The sequence below is a fragment of the Euprymna scolopes genome, chromosome 20 (assembly GCF_053919585.1).
Source record: "Euprymna scolopes isolate OS-2025 chromosome 20, ASM5391958v1, whole genome shotgun sequence".
Lineage (NCBI taxonomy): Eukaryota > Metazoa > Mollusca > Cephalopoda > Sepiida > Sepiolidae > Euprymna > Euprymna scolopes.
In genome coordinates this window covers 45,482,371-45,498,928 of record NC_136501.1, presented here as the reverse complement: position 1 = coordinate 45,498,928, position 16,558 = coordinate 45,482,371, and the positions used below count along the sequence as shown (strand labels likewise).

The 16,558-nt window shown below is 34.9% G+C and overlaps 1 protein-coding gene and 1 pseudogene across 2 annotated transcripts in view; both read left to right on the top strand.

Moving 5' to 3' along the window:
- The window catches only part of LOC145241407 (potassium voltage-gated channel subfamily KQT member 1-like), a 268,765-nt gene that overhangs the window by 101,852 nt on the left and 150,355 nt on the right, over positions 1–16,558 (top strand). The gene's annotated exons all lie outside the window — the stretch shown is intronic.
- On the top strand, positions 9,525–9,661 carry LOC145241869 (U2 spliceosomal RNA; annotated as a pseudogene).

Here is a 16,558-nt window from a genome sequence, read left to right as displayed (position 1 = left end):
AGAAATACATTGTAGGATGTTCTTGGGACGCATATCTGCAACCATAAAAGCGCGCCTCAAAGTGACTGCTACCATAATGTTAAATGAATAGATGTCCTCTTTGCAAGGTAGGGGTCTTCTAGAATAAAAACACTGCTATAGCACCTATGGAGACTATTGTTATAATGATGTACACTTTCTCTTTTATTTGACTAAGGACGACAGTCATTTAGAGAGTATGATTCGTTCTGTATAACTTTCCTCACTTAATTCACAACTTGGAAACTTTTGAGAGAAAGAAAGTTTGTTCTGTCGGAACGACAAAGACCATCTGATCATCCTAGGGATGATTGATGACACACGCTGGGAGTTTGTTTAAAGTGAAACTGGTTTGTGCAGAGCCAGCCTCACTCTATCATCGCAACCAGTCTGATTGAACAACAGGGCAGAGTTGAAACAGATAGAAGCTAGGTGGGATGCAGAAGCTGTTCACCCATCTGGTACTGGCCAGGCTCAACTCAACGTTGCTTTACTTTGGTGATCTAATGAAAACCAGTGTGACAACGCGATTATTCTGTATCGGACATCTTTATTAATAAAGCACCAATAAAACTTGAACGGATATATTCAGCCGTGATCATTTATTCTGTGATCGTATTTTCTGGTCTTAATTTATTCTGTAATACATTTTGTTTCCAATCTCTAATCATTTTGCCATTTACCTTGTCCTGTTGTATGTAATTATTTTGCAATTTATTAGCCAATTCTTATTCCGATCACAGAATGCTTTCTAGTTTTATTCTGAGACTGACCAAACCAGCCTGTTTTATTTGTCTGTTTAGCAATAGATTAACCTGTCGCGTTATTTAATGATGAAACATAATAATTATTTTGCATTCATTTTTTTTTACTCTTGTTCACACCAAACAAGGCATATTGCCATTTGGACGTATGTGGCAACTATTTGGGACCATGTCTACACGGGACTATATAAGGAGGGGAAATATGTCCTATCACATTACATTTAAATATCTGCGCAGATGCATAGTCGGTCAAATGGATACTTTTACAGATGATAAGATCCATCATTCTAAGTTCAAATCTAATAAGATCTACTGCGTTTAATCATGCATTTATGGTAATCTGTTTGGTTCAGTTTGGTTTGTATGTTTAACTAAAGATCAACTCTGTTGAGGTTAATTGATGCTTAACATAATAAAATATCATACAAGAGACAGGGTCACAAGAACAATAATCCTAGGTCTGGTGTTGCTAAGCGTTTCATTCATTTGGAACGACAAAAACTAACTGACCATTCCAGAATTGTTGACTGACTTGCACTGGGAGTTTGTTTAAAGTAAAGCTGGTTTGCACAGATCCAGCCTCACTTACTTGTTCCAACCAATCTGAGTCAGCAGCTCGACAGTGCGGAGATAGTTTTAGGCCAGGTAGGCTGCAAAATCTGCCAAAAGTGTTGACGTTCTCCTACATATACCACCTAGTATTCCTTGATGGTCACCCATCTGGTACTGGTCAGATTTTTAATGTTGCTTAAGTTTGGTGTGCCAACATGATTAAAGCGTAATTGGTGTTGCTATATCAACGAAAAAAACGATAAAAAAAATGAAGCCAAACAAATACAAAAAGTCGGGGACTAAGAATAATATTTGTGTGTGTCTGTGTGTTCGTTAATGTTTGTGTGCGTGTGAGTGGAGAACTATTGCAGAGATTAGAGCCCAAACAGATGTACCACACGACACCGATCTGCAGGAAACCACCTAGTGTAAGCAGGTAATATATGTATATATATATATATATATATATATATATATATATATATATATATATAGATACATAGATAGATAGATAGATAATTATTTACTATAATAATTAATAAATACTTATAGACACTAGTGTTTCATCCTTTTAGGAATCATCAGTGCAGGGTGTCACGATTAACACCAGGCGACAGATTCGAGTCTGAAAACAGAAGCCATCTCTGGCTTCATTAGCAAGGATCTAATCCATTCGGCTACATTTAACCACGAGAAATATTGTTGACATTTAAACATTTACTTTTTAAATGCTTCTTAATGTCTGTCAGAGTGATCTAATCATTATATGATAATCTGCGCATAAGATAAATTGACCGACTTTTTAAATAGTGTGTCAGGAAGTGATGAAAAGAAATCAAATAAAGTGCTCAATCGCGAATGTGAGAGCTGAAAATACAAATATTTATTTATAGACTATATATACACATATTTCTAAAGGCGGACTAGTGGTTTCATTGTATTGAATCAATCATTTGTGGCTGAATGAAATCAATGCAACTCATCAGCGACTTTGAGAAACCGAAACAATGCTTTTTTTATTTGTTTGTTTATTTTCACATTGTTTCGCTTTTTTAAAGTAGCTGATGAGTTGTATTGATTTCATTCAGCCACAAATGGTTGATTCCATATAATGAAACCACTGGCCCACCTTTGGAATATGTGTATATATAGTTCATAAAATATATATATATATATATATATATATATATATATATATATATATATATATATATATATATATATAGACTTATATGTAATATACTGAGTTCATGTAATTCAGTAAGTTTTCATATACCAATGAGTTTTAAGCCAGAAAGAGTTGACTTACGGAGTAAGCTACAAAATTATCATATATATATATATATATATATATATATATATATATGTATATATATGATAATTTTGTAATATAAAATATAATATATATATATATATAATATATATATATGATATATATATATATATATATATATATATATATATATATCAAGGTAAAAAATTAACCAATGATAAACGTTTGATAGGTAAATTTTGATCCAGAAAACAGCAATTCTTCACACTTTGTCAATAACATCTCTAATGGCATGTGTGGAGTAAAGGACAAAATAAGGGAATCGAGTGTTATATGGCTGCTAAAAGTGAACCCAGGGCGAACTTCTTACTCTTCTTCATGTTTTTAATGTCTTTATATATTTATTGATGATTTTCATAATACAACTTCATGATATCAAAATGTCAGATACAGTTTAATGATTAGGGCTAGGACAACAGCATATTCTTTTCCTTGTTTTGATTCTCAGGTATATATCCATTGATATCTTATATGCTTTTATATAGAGTGATGTGGTTCTCGGTTGATTAACTGTGTCTAACTATGTCGGATATATACTTGAGAGTTAAAACAATGAAAAGAATATGCTATATGGTAATAATGCCCCATCATATGACCTTGTAAAACGCTGGCATCGTGAATTCAAACATGGCCGGAAGTCTGTGGAAACAGCTCCCAGACCTGGTCGCTCCTCTTCTGCCATTGATGAGACATCTGTCCGTCAAGTTGAGGCTGCCATTTTGGAAGATCGGCACATTACTATTCGCCAAATAGTCCAAGATGTCAAGATTAGTACAGGGTCTGTGGAAACTATCATTCATAACCATTTGCATATTCAAAAGATGTCTGCCAGATGGATTCCCAGGTTGCTCACACCATTCCAGAAGTGAGAACGCGTCGAGTGCTCGAGGATGAATTAGGAGATGTGCCAAGAAGATGAGTGAAAGTTTTTCAAAAGACTGATTACACAGGATGAAACCTGGGTCCATCACTATGATCCAGAGACCAAAGCCCAGTCAGTGCAATGGAAGCACTTGGACTCTCCACCTCCAAAGAAGGCAAGGGTGCAGCCTCTGCTGGCAGGTCATGCTCACAATCTTCTGGGACCAGGATAGAGTAGTGATGACAGATTTCCTGGCAAAGGGTGCCACAATTACAGGAGCCTATTATGCTTCACTTTTGAGGAAATTAAGGGAAGCTATCAAAATCAAGAGGCGGGGAAAGATCAGCAAAGGTACCCTCCTCCTGCAGGACAACGCTCCAGTCCACAACTCGCATGTTGCCAGATCAGAAGCACGGGCATGTGGTTATGAAATCCTCCCATCCTCCCTACTCTCCTGACCTTGCACCCTCTTACTTTCATCTCTTCCCAGCCATGAAGTTGTTTTTGAAAGGAAAGCGTTTCCCAGATGATACAGCCTTGATTTCTGAAGTCACCTCGTGGTTGGAGGACCAACCTGGAGTGTTCTACAAAAACGATCTCCAGAGCTGCATCAAACGATGGGAGAAATGCATAACTCTGGGTGGTTCCTATGTAGAGAAAGACTAATAACTGTGCCAAGTTTCGTTGCTTTACTGCTATTGAAAGTGGGTCAGGGGCATTACTTATTGCACGCCCTCGTAACTACGTAATAAGAGATGCAGACAATGCAATGGTTTGTTTCTTCAGCAATACCCAACACTAGACAGGTTTATCATGCTGAAAGATACTTGGACCTTTTCTTCACCATGACCACGACCATCATCATCATCATCATCATCATCATCATCATCATCGCCACCACCACGACCACCCCATTATCATCATCAGCCTCATCATCATCATCATCATCACCACCACCACCACCACCACCACCACCACCATCATCATCATCATCATCATCATCGTCACCGCCACCACCACCACCACCACCACCACCACCACCACCACCACCACATTATCATCATCATCAGCAGCAGCAGCCGCATCACCACCATCATCATTACCATCACCATTATCATCATCATTATCATCATCATCAGTAGCCGCAGCAACATTATCAGCATTATAGCTTTGACTTCTGTTTTACATGCTTGTATATGTTGAATGGCTTTTAACAATTGACGTCGTACTAACTCTGGCCAGGTCTTTATTTATCCCTTTTTCTCTCAAGTTCATCCTCATCACTTCCTGTCATATTTTCTTTGCTGACTGACTCCGTTACATAATCTATTCTGCATTTACTCACACAAAAACTTTTATTCATCTTTTCAATATGACCATGCAAACAAAGTCTCCTGTTCTTTAGAAATTTCACTATATTGTGCAGATTTAATCTTCCTCTGAGGTCATCAGATCTAAGCCTGTCTTTAATACTCACATCCATCATATCATCCTCATATTGTTTCTCTTTATGTGACACATATCCTCAATCTTCAATGGACAGATCTCATTTCAGTACTTAATCACATAGTGTACACATGCCCGATGGACTCTTCCCTTGATCGACGGTGGTAACTGTTACAATATCTTTTATATATATGAGAGTATGATTAAAGAAAAATGGAAGGTTTTATTGACCAATCAAATGAATCCATGTTCTGCTAGCAACCAATCAGAAACCGGAATTGCTATATGTTGGATATTTTAGGATTCCCACACATAATTTTTTTGTGTCTACATGAGAAAGATCTTGCCAGCAGAATTTTAGAGTTCAACACTTGTACAGATCAACTACACATTGAAAACTCTTTTTATCTTTAGGACTTGTACACATTAGCTATATATCGAAAACTCTTCTGAAATTAAACATGGCTTATAATTCAAAAGTAACGCTCTTCTAGTTAGTAATGGCAGAAGTTCTATGAATGTACAAAGATAACCATACTTCTGAACAATTGCAATAACTTTGTCATTGAAATATACTACAAACACATTAAAATTTGCAACCTTCTTCATTGTTTGTAACTTCTTGCATACAAACTGATTATTATCTCTCACTTCATGTGTATCCAATGTTTGCAACAAAAAATTACTTTGCACCCGACTCCCTTTCCACAATCTGTAGAAGTAATAATTAAAATATAAAAAGCTAATTAAAATATTAGCATAGATTATGCAGTATGAGTGCAGGAAATTAATTCAATTCAATTCATTTGGCAAAACATAAAACAAGCATTCTTCAATTGCCATGTATGGAATTTGTGGTAGCCTAGCATCTGTCCAATTTTGCCTTGAATTGCTAGTAGCCTAGCATCTGTCCAATTTTGCCTTGAATTGCTAGTAGCCTAGCATCTGTCCAATTTTTCCTTGAATTGCTAGTAGCCTAGCATCTGTCCAATTTTGCCTTGAATTGCTAGTAGCCTAGCATCTGTCCAATTTTGCCTTGAATTGCTAGTAGCCTAGCATCTGTCCAATTTTGCCTTGAATTGCTAGTAGCCTAGCATCTGTCCAATTTTGCCTTGAATTGCTGCCAGTGATGGGACGATTCCAAATTTGTTTTTCGATTTCAATGCAGTTACTAATTCTGTTTTAAATTCCTGATTCCAATACAATGTTATTATTATATATGGTATAATAAATTATGGGGTTTATCTATTTTATTTTTACTTTCATCATGTTTTGCTTTGATTGTGATACCCTAAAATTCAACCCAAATTTACAACCCTTCCTTTTCATAACCTATCATACTTTCATAAATCAGAGTCCATTTTCTGTAGGCTGTTTTTGAACCCAGTCAACGACGGGTACTTTTGCTAGTATATATATAAAAGTGAAATTGTCTGTGTGTCTGTCCCTGTGTGTGTACATTTCCCTACCAAATTACTCTGCCAATTTTTAGTCTACAGACTCGAGATTTTACATAAGGGTATGGAAATTTGGGAAAATCTTTTTAATCGGTTTTCGGGCAGAAATTTGGTTGTCAAAGGGTCAAAGATTTGACCTTTGAAAACGCTAATAAACTCCTCCACCAATTTTGGGTCTAAACACTTGAAATGTTAGATGTACGTTCCTTGAACATAGTTCAAACATTTAATTTGATTTGAGCCCAAGTTTAAGGGATCAAAATTGGGGTCAAAGTTTAAAAAAATTTGATCTCTCAGCCAATTTTTAGTCTAAACATTTGAAATTTTACATAAAGTGTATTCAGATATAAGACAAGCGTTTTAATCTTTTTTTTAGCCGAAAATTTGGCTACCAAGTGGTCAAAGTTCGAAAGATTTCACCTTTGCGGTCTCTAGAAAACTATTCAGCAACTTTTGGGTCTAAATATTTGAAATTTTACATGAAGGGAAATGAGACATGCAGCAAAAATTTAATCGGTTTTGGTGCGAAAATTTGGCTGCCAAGAGATCGAAATTGAAAGAGTTGATCTACTAAACTCCTCTGACAATTTTGGGTCTAAACACTTGAAATCTTAGATGTTGGGTTCCTGGACATGAGTCAAACTTTTTAATATATATATATATACATATGCACATAAAGTTATGAACATAACATAGGGCCAATGCAAAGCTGGGATGAACTGCTAGTATATATGCATATATATACTAGCATGGAGACCCGACTTTACTCGGGATTGAATGATGATCAACGAATATTTCGCACTTCCATATTTTTATTGCCATCGAAATTGGTGAAATCGCACATTTTTCAATCAAATCCATTGGTTGCCTGTTCTAGTTAGTGACCCCCTCCAATAACTTTTCTTAACAAAATTATTCCCTTCCCTCATTTCATCATCTTTTTTCTCTGCTTGCAACAAATACATACTACGGTTATAAGTAAAATTGTTTTAAGTCAGCGACAGAACTGACTAGTTTACCTCATTTGATGAGGCTTGCACTGAGTTGAAATACATTTACAATAATTATGAGCTAAAGTTGTGTCGATTTTTTTTATTTTAACCTTTATGTATGCTCAACTCCGCATTGAGCTCTCACACTTGAGTTTTCATACAGCTACAACTTTTGGAAGAACATCCTATCCTCACTTACAGCGGGTTGAGCTCTCCTACTGTTTTTACTTCTCCACTTTTTTATTTTGTTAAAATTTTATATCTTATTATATTTTTTATATATGAGTTGAAATAAATTTATAATGAGATTAGGCTAGGCATGTGTTGGATTTTTTTCTTTTAACCCTTATACATGCTCTGCTCCGCATTGAGCTCTCACACTTGAAATTTCCTACAGCAAGTACTTTATCCTTTTGAAACAATTAAAAAATGGCATAACAAAACACAATTGTAACTACTCCTCCGATTTTACGGATTTTGTAATTATGCCATATTCTTTTTATTTTCTTTTAAAATTGATGACTAAATGCAGAATAAAGTAAAAAAAAAATTGACATAATAATTACATTAATTATTCTGCACTACGGAACAGGTGCTGTCAAGAATTGAACATTTTAACATGGTGAAAGAAATAAACGGTAAAATGGACAACATCTTGAAATTTGGGATGTAGTCTTTTTTGTCATTTATTTGTATATGCTCTGTAGTTACATCGAGCTTCATGAATTAAAGGATTGGTATGAATAAAAGATGAAATATAATTGATAAAGCATATTTTTTCCATGTATATATAATATTTTTTTAAATTTATTTTTAAAACAGTAATCTATGTACACGCGTGTTTCGAGTTTCATTAAATCTCATCAGCGTAGCTCAACTGTTTCTAGGGATCGAACTTAAGACTATGTTTGCACAGTCCGTCGCCCTAACTGTCAGGCCACGAAACCTTGATGAATTTACTGTTTATTTTTATCGCTTATAAATTTAGATTTGTTGTTGTTTTTTCAAACGATATATATATATATTGCTGAAAACAGTCAGATAACATCGTGCATAGCTGGCCTGAAGCAAGATTGCAAAAAAAAAAAAATACTTCCTTTGCGAACTTCTTCTCAGTTCTCTTAATTACAAGTAACAAAAAAGATAGTAACTCTTCATTAGTTAAGATGGTTTTTCTTACAACTGAACCTTTCTCTATTAGTATAAATATCCCACAAATTATCGTTCAACTTGGACGTTAGAATAGCCTTTTCAGCTCCAGCAGCAACATTTTGGTAAGTTAGCCATTAGTTACTACAATATATATATTATCTATTATTTATAATAAATGATTCCCATATTGCATTAAATTCTATACTAGGTCTGTCTAGTAGGTGATCGTCACTGAACATATGCGCTGCTTCTTTGAGTCGACCATTCTTCTCTGCTTCAAATTTTCTCTATATAAGGGTAAATGGTTTCCTTCTAACCACCATATGTGGTCTGCTATACACAACTTATTAATTTTCATCTAAAAAATTCAGAAAAATAGCATTTTAATATCAATTTTTAGTCACGTGCAAGCGACTCTATAAGTCACTCTGTCTGTCAGTCGGTCCGTCTGTCGATCAGTCCGTAACACTTTTATGCTTGGCCTTTTTGGTTAAGATCAAAGGTCTGTTGTTAATAGATGCTGTTCTTAGCTTTTTAAGCTTTTCTTGACCTTTTGGCCAAGATAAAACTGTAGTATCTGTTCCGGCAGATACTGCAAGCAAAGACCATATATGGGGGCAGCCCCACATATAAGACCTTGGTTAATGTAGGGGCAACCCTTCATACCAATTGTCACTATCCAGCTCCTCTACTTCCCGGGGAGCTGGTCTCCATTTCCCCTTCACTCCTTACATTAAAAATCGTCCTTGCGCCTAATTTGATCGGTGGGGGCACAAATAAATTCCAACCCCACATATAAGACCTTGGTAAATGTAGGGGCAACCCTTCATACCAATTGTCACTATCCAACTCCCCTACTCCCCGGGGAGTTGGTCCCCATTTCCTCTTTACTCCTCACATTAAAAATCGGCCTTGTGCCTAATTTGCTCAGTGGGGGAGCAAATAAATACCCTTTTCTTGGCCTTTTGGCCAAGATCAAAGGGCAGTATCTGTTCTTACTACTTGCTGTACATATGTTTGTAACTTTGTGATATAAAATGGGGATCACTTTTCTGTATTAATTTAATGTAAAATGATCACTCACTTTACAACCAGTCAGTCTCAACGCCATCAAAGTCATTCTTCAGATCATTTAAGTTGTTTTTGAAGGATTCCACGTATTTTTTAAGCATTCAAGTCATTCTTAAGGTCATTCAATTCATCCTTAAGTTCATTAAAGTCATTCTAAGTCATTTACTTTTTATTTATTTAAGTCATTTGAGACCATTTTTTGGTCATTTTAGTTTATCTTTAAGAATTTCATGTCAATCCTATATTCACACATTCATTCATTACACGAGAGCACGCGACTAATGGCTATCGGCCTTGTTTCAACAACTCGGTCTGACAGACATACACATGCCTTTCATATATATAAATTTTTTATTTTTTTATTTTAAATCTTGTGTGTGTGTGTTTTTTTAATTTTATATTTCGTGTTTGAATCTATATTCATTGATTCGTTTCGTATGAATCAGATAATTCTATAGTTGGGATCGGTTTCCCTCAATATATTCCATGTTTTTTCTCTGATGAAAAATGAATTCATGGGATAAGGTATGAGAAAAGCAACATACTAGTAGAAAAAACGGATACAAACACAATGTTTTCTGTTTTTACAGCATCTTGTAGAGGTGTTAAAATGGCCGTGTTGCTTTAAGTTGTTCTTAGGGGCGTGTCGGTCTCTAATGACGGAGCAGCAGCTTATTACATGTGTAATGCGGATGTTAATGATTATCAACAATTTTTAAAACTAATTTCCTATTTTATCTGAAAGTTTATTTCATATTTACTTCCTCGTATTGTCTAAATGTATGAACAAACATTATAATTCATTCATGAATTAGATCATTTAAAAAATTTTTTTTTCATATAAGAGTCACCATTTATCAAGGCTTGAAGGCCTGAGTGTACAGTAGTACATTAGTCACTGAGACACGAGCGTATTAATAGTTAATGGTGGAAATGGAGCATTTAGGGTGGGGTGGGGGGCTCAATAAAAACTTGTTTACATTGGACTTGAAGACTACCACATTGTAATGAGTTTGAAAGCAGGCCAGCAAAACAGAGTTCCACATGCGAGCAGTTAAGCCCTGTTCATGGAATTTGCATCTAGATGTAGGCACAGAATGGGGCAAACTGTTAATTGTTGTTGCAGCTAGACGAGTGATTTTTGTGAAAGTTTTGTAAGAGGGGACAATAGATTGAAGTTCAAATGAACACTTGCCATGAACATAACGATTCCGTGTTTGGCATTGGTCTCCCCGATATCTTAGCTAAAATTATTCCTAGAATGACATTGGGCACTTACAGCAGAAGGAGGACTCCATGCAGGTTGCCAGCATCCGAAATGAAAGGTTTGAATTTGTACTTGGATTTGGACTTGGATTCAGACTTGGTACACACAGATTATCAATTCGCATCGTTAACCATTTACCTATCGCCACTTTTCAGAATTTCTATAATAATAATACGCTAAGGGAATTTTATGTTCGTATGTATGTTGTCACCGTTTGCACATTTTTAAAAGATGGAAGATCACCAAAGATAAAATGCATAAAAAGTCATTTGAAAAAATCTAATCGGGTGTTGTTGTTGTTGTTGTTATTGCTGCTGCTGTTGTTGTTGCTGATGTTGTTGCTAATGTTGCTGTTGTTGCTGTTGTTATTGTTGTTGTTGTTGCTGTTGTTATTGTTGTTGTTGCTGCTGTTGGTATTGCTGCTCTTGTTGTTGTTGGTGTTGTTGGTGGTGTTGGTGGTGTGGTGGTGCTACTGCTGCTGTTTTACGAATCATTTTGTTTTACATAGGCATCACCACTTATCAAGGCCAAGAGGCCACTCGATAATAAGGGTTAAAGAGTGTACAGTAGAAATTGGACAATATAGTAATCGTTAGTAATGTAGATTCGGTAAATTTGTTAACTTATATGGATCAAGAATTTGTTTATATTAGACTTGAAGACAACCATATTGTAGTCAGCTGGAAAGCAGGAAAACAGAAGACAATTCCATAGGTGTGCAGTTCTAAGAAAGAAGCTTTGCTCATGGAATCTACGTTTAGTTTTAGGCACAGATAAAGAGTGGGGGAAATTATTGATAGTGTTTTTTGCTAGACGGGTGTTTCTTGTGAAAGTTTGATGAGGAGGGATCATAGATTGAAGCTCAGCCGAGCACTTGCCATGAAAATAACGATAAAGCAGAGACAAACTCGCAACATCTCTTCTGTGAGAAAGAGTATGCAGGGAAGAGAAAAGGACATCCCCTACGAGACTACAAAGTCTATTTTGAACTCTATCAAGGCAGGATAAGTCCTTTCTAGCAGCTCCTGCCACAATATGGCAACAGCACTCCATCCTTGGACGTACCTGGCTCTTACATAGAGAGAGAACTGCATCAGCAGTAAGATATCTACTGGATCGATAGAAGGATCCCACATTTTTGCCAGCGGCCTTGGCAATGGATGTAATGTATGTGTTCCATTAAAGATCAGAAGTAAAGTTCAAGCCCAAAAGCTTGTCAAAACATGAGGCCTCATTAAGACGAAAGCCATTCATTTCAATTGATGCCAGATGGGGATCAGAACATTGATGATGTAAAGATAAAAGCTTGGTTTTAGATGCATTAAAAGTTACAAGCCACCTCTTTCCCCCATTGAACCACCGGCTCAAGATAAGAGGAGAGAAAATCAGAGAGAACTTGGTCGTTTACGGTCTTAGATGTGCGACCATAGATAGTAGTGTCATCAGCATAAATGTGTACGAATGATGTAAGGAATGATTTGGAAGATCATTAATATAGATCAGGAAGAGAGTTTGGCCCAGGATGGACCCCTGAGGGACTCCAGCATTAATACTGAGAGCTTCTGATTTCTGTCCATCAACCACTACTCCTAAGAACCTATCGGAGAGAAATGATTTAATAATTGAGAGGAGATTTCCAGCCACACCGCAGCTGGAGATCCCGTGATGCAAACCTCCATGCCACACCCCATCAAATGCCCTCCCGCGACATGTCATTCATTTATTTCATATGAATCAAATGATTAATGTAAGCATTCGTTTTTCTGATATCTTTATAGTTAGAATTTGTTTCTAGAAAGACATCAGGTAGATCTAGGAGGCACCATATGAAGGTTGCAAGCATCCCTAAGTGAAATGTTTAAATGTTTCTGTGAATGATGTTGCTGCTGTATCAAACGTGAAATTCGAACCAAAATACACTTTCTAAAGCTTCAGTCAAGGATAAAAATGTAGTATCTCTTCTGATATATATATATATATATATATATATATATATATATATATATATATATATATATATATATATATATAATATAAAGCTGTGTGTGTGTGTGTGTGTGTGTGTATGTGTGTGTGTGTCTGGTCACGAATAGGCTCCTATATGGTTGACTATTTTAAAAAACTGATCACATATAATGATAGAAGATATATCGAGACACAGGAATGGGTATGTTTGATCTGGCAGAACCGTGGTTCATTAAAATTATGGGGTCTGCGCTTGCGCCTGGTCCACAAGGTATGGAAATAAAAAATGTAAAAATTAAAAAAAAACAAGTGTTTTTGATATAAATATATACATAATAATACATTGATAAGTATGTTTTAACTTAAATAGGGATGGTATAATAAAATTGTAGGGTCTGCGTTCGCGCCTGGCCTCCATAGAATGGAAATAGGCACAAACTTTAATAAAGACTTTTTATATATATCTGCATAAGTATACTTTTATAATTATGTTTCAGTTTGAAGAAATATGGTATAATGAAATTATGGGGTGTTCGTTCGTGCCGGACCTCAATAGAATGGAAATATGTCACAAAGTTTAACAAGGTTTTTTAATATAGATCCACAGAATATTGTGATAAGTGTTTCAGTGTGAACATGTATGGTATAATAAATTATGGGGTTTATCTATTTTATTTTTACTTTCATCATATTTTGCTTTGGTTTTGATACCCCCAAATTCGAAGCTATCTCTTTACAACCCTTCCTTTTCATAACCTATCATACTTTTATAAATCAGAGTCCATTTTCTGTAGGCTGTTTTTGAACCCAGTCAACGACGGGTACTTTTGCTAGTATATATATATATATATATATATAAATAATAGTATAGTTACATTCCACGGGGAAAATATTTATTTCTCATGCAAAACATCGCCTTCAGCACATTAAAATATCGGTACATTTTTTACAGATCTGTTTCGTAATACAGAAATAATTGGTTGTTCATATTATTATGTCACTACCGACTCTTTTCGTGCATATAATCCTCAGAAAAAAGAGAAATTCTTTGCTTAAAAAAAGAAAGAAAAAATGCAAGTCACCCGGCATGTTTTCTGCAAGGCTAAAAATTAAAACATGAACCAATAGCTATTATGTTACGCATGCATATTCGTAATGCCGTGGTTCGCCTTTCGCCTGGGGAATTCCAGTTTTTTAAATTTTTATACTTTTTTACGGATTTTCCCCGGCTAGAACCAAATATAAAGTTTTGCATGGGTTCGAATACCCTATATATTAAGTTTTATGCGGTAAATCGAAAACTCTGAGAGGAGTTTGATAGGCAAACTTTTTTAAACAAATATGTATACGCATACATAAATATATATAGAAAGAGGTTTGTGCTTACTATAACTTTTTACGCAAATATTACGCAAGTATAAATCATGTAGAATATCTGCATGAATATAATCACACATAGTAGTTAACTAAAGATGATCATCCCATAAAAAAAAACGAAAAAAATAATAGGGAGTTAATTAAAATGAATGTTTAAAAGAATATGCAAATTAACTAGATCTTTTTGCAGATGAATGCAATTCCACGATCCATGTATAACAAAGTTGTATTTTCTTTATAAATAAACTAAAAAGAAGGGGGTTTTAATATGAATATAGATACACACACACAGACAAAATATTAGAATATAGATTTGTGCCGGGCATCTATCAAATAAAAAGATATTACAAACTCCTAAAAGGGTTTCGAAGACCACTGTAATCGAAGATAATGTGAAACTACATCAGTCGGACGGAGTACTAAGAAAATTATGTTTACGATTTACTTATGTAATTTTTAATCTTTGCCTATTTTTTCTTACCTACGCCCTTTTTTTCCTTTTGTTTTTCTATCATTTTTACGTGAGTTTTTTTCTTTTTGTTTTCTATCATTTTTACGTGAGTTTTTTTCTTTTTGTTTTCTATTTTTGTTTACCTATGTTGTTTTTCTCTGTGCTTACTAAGTACGGGCAAAAATGGTGGAACAAAGATAGGGGGACATAGTCTTGAAAGCCAGTTTATCATAATTTTTTTGTAGGTTTCCGACTGCTTTTTGATTACACTTGTAGTGTAGGTTGGTTGGTTGGTTGTTTTACGGCCTGTCGTTTATTTATGTTTGTTATTATAAGTAATTGATAACCAAGTTGTGGTTTTATTTGATATAGAACTTTATTACATATTTACATAGGAAGAGAGATTGAAGGTACGTGTGTAGAGGTCTACGCCATGTTGTCGAATACGATATGTATTAGGCGGTTTACATCAATATTCATACGCCATGATTTCCTTGTTACGCGTATGAAAGTAGTTCTATGATAACACTACACGGCCTATCAACCCTTTTCGGGTTATTTAATGCCGAATCCAAAGATTTTGAAGAATTTTTTTTTAATAGAATATATTTGTTGTTTTCACGTCAGTTTCTATTTAACCCATAGTTGGGACCCTAACAGGTACTACCACTCCGGGTCAGAGTGGACCTGGGAGCAATGGTAATTAAAGGGTGGCTCCACACTCCCCAAAACCCACAAGCTGGGGCCTCACCACTGGATATAGTTTAAGGTCATATCCAGGACCATGATTACACTTGTAAGATTAAAGACTAAAGTTTATTTTTTAAAAAAATATTTGTACACGTGAAAAAAAAGTTATGAAAAATGTTTCTCGGCAAGCTATCTAATTCAGCTAAATTTTTAGTGACCGCCAAATTTATGGAGCGTTTTTGATTTTTGTAACAGAGTCTGTCTTTAAAAGAAACTACCAAAAATCAGGTAATTATCTAATCAATATCAAATTTTCATCGATTAATAAGTAAAGAATGGACTTTATACGCGTGTAACTTTTTTTTTCATATTCATTGTATAAATATATATTTTGGGGACTTCATGCCCCCTTCCTCATTTGTCCCTTGTTCAGCCCCTTAAAGCGATATACTAACCACACTCATTTTGTGGTAGGAGGGTGAACGAATGTAGAAAAAAAAATTGCACAGGGTGCCTTCGATATTGAAGATTGAAATCCGAAATTTAAATGTGTTTACTTTTTTTAACTTTTGCGTTTTGGAGTGTGTTATCAATAATTAATATCTTTCAGATGAAGATAAAAAATATTTTTTTACAAAGATTATAAAATAGACATATTTTTAAAAAATTTTAAATGAATTAAAAATTTTATTTTAGAATGTGTAAACTTCCATGTACCAGTACATAAGGAATGCTTTAAAGGATCGGTGCAAAAAAATAAATAAATAACAATATAAAAATAAATAAAAAGTAAATTAAAAACAGGGTGTCAAAATTAGAAGTATTTATTGTGTTGTAGAGTCAGGTGAGAAGTTAGAAGGATGCTATATATTAGAGTCATATGTTGTATAGAGGGGTGGGAGATATGTTCTTATAACGCCCGTTATAAACGTATTTATTGTATGTATGTTGTTTAGCCAGGGGATATGATATATGGTATAAACTGAGTCATGTTGTATTAGAGAGTTATCACACAGGCATATATTACAGTTCCTATTTACATAAGGTATCATTTTTTATAAGAAGAATAATATAGGCTTCATACCTTTCTTTCTTCAAGGGTTCTTCTATCTTCACTGCTGAGCTCCGTGATGAAACATGAAACTTTTCTTCCTTCTTTTG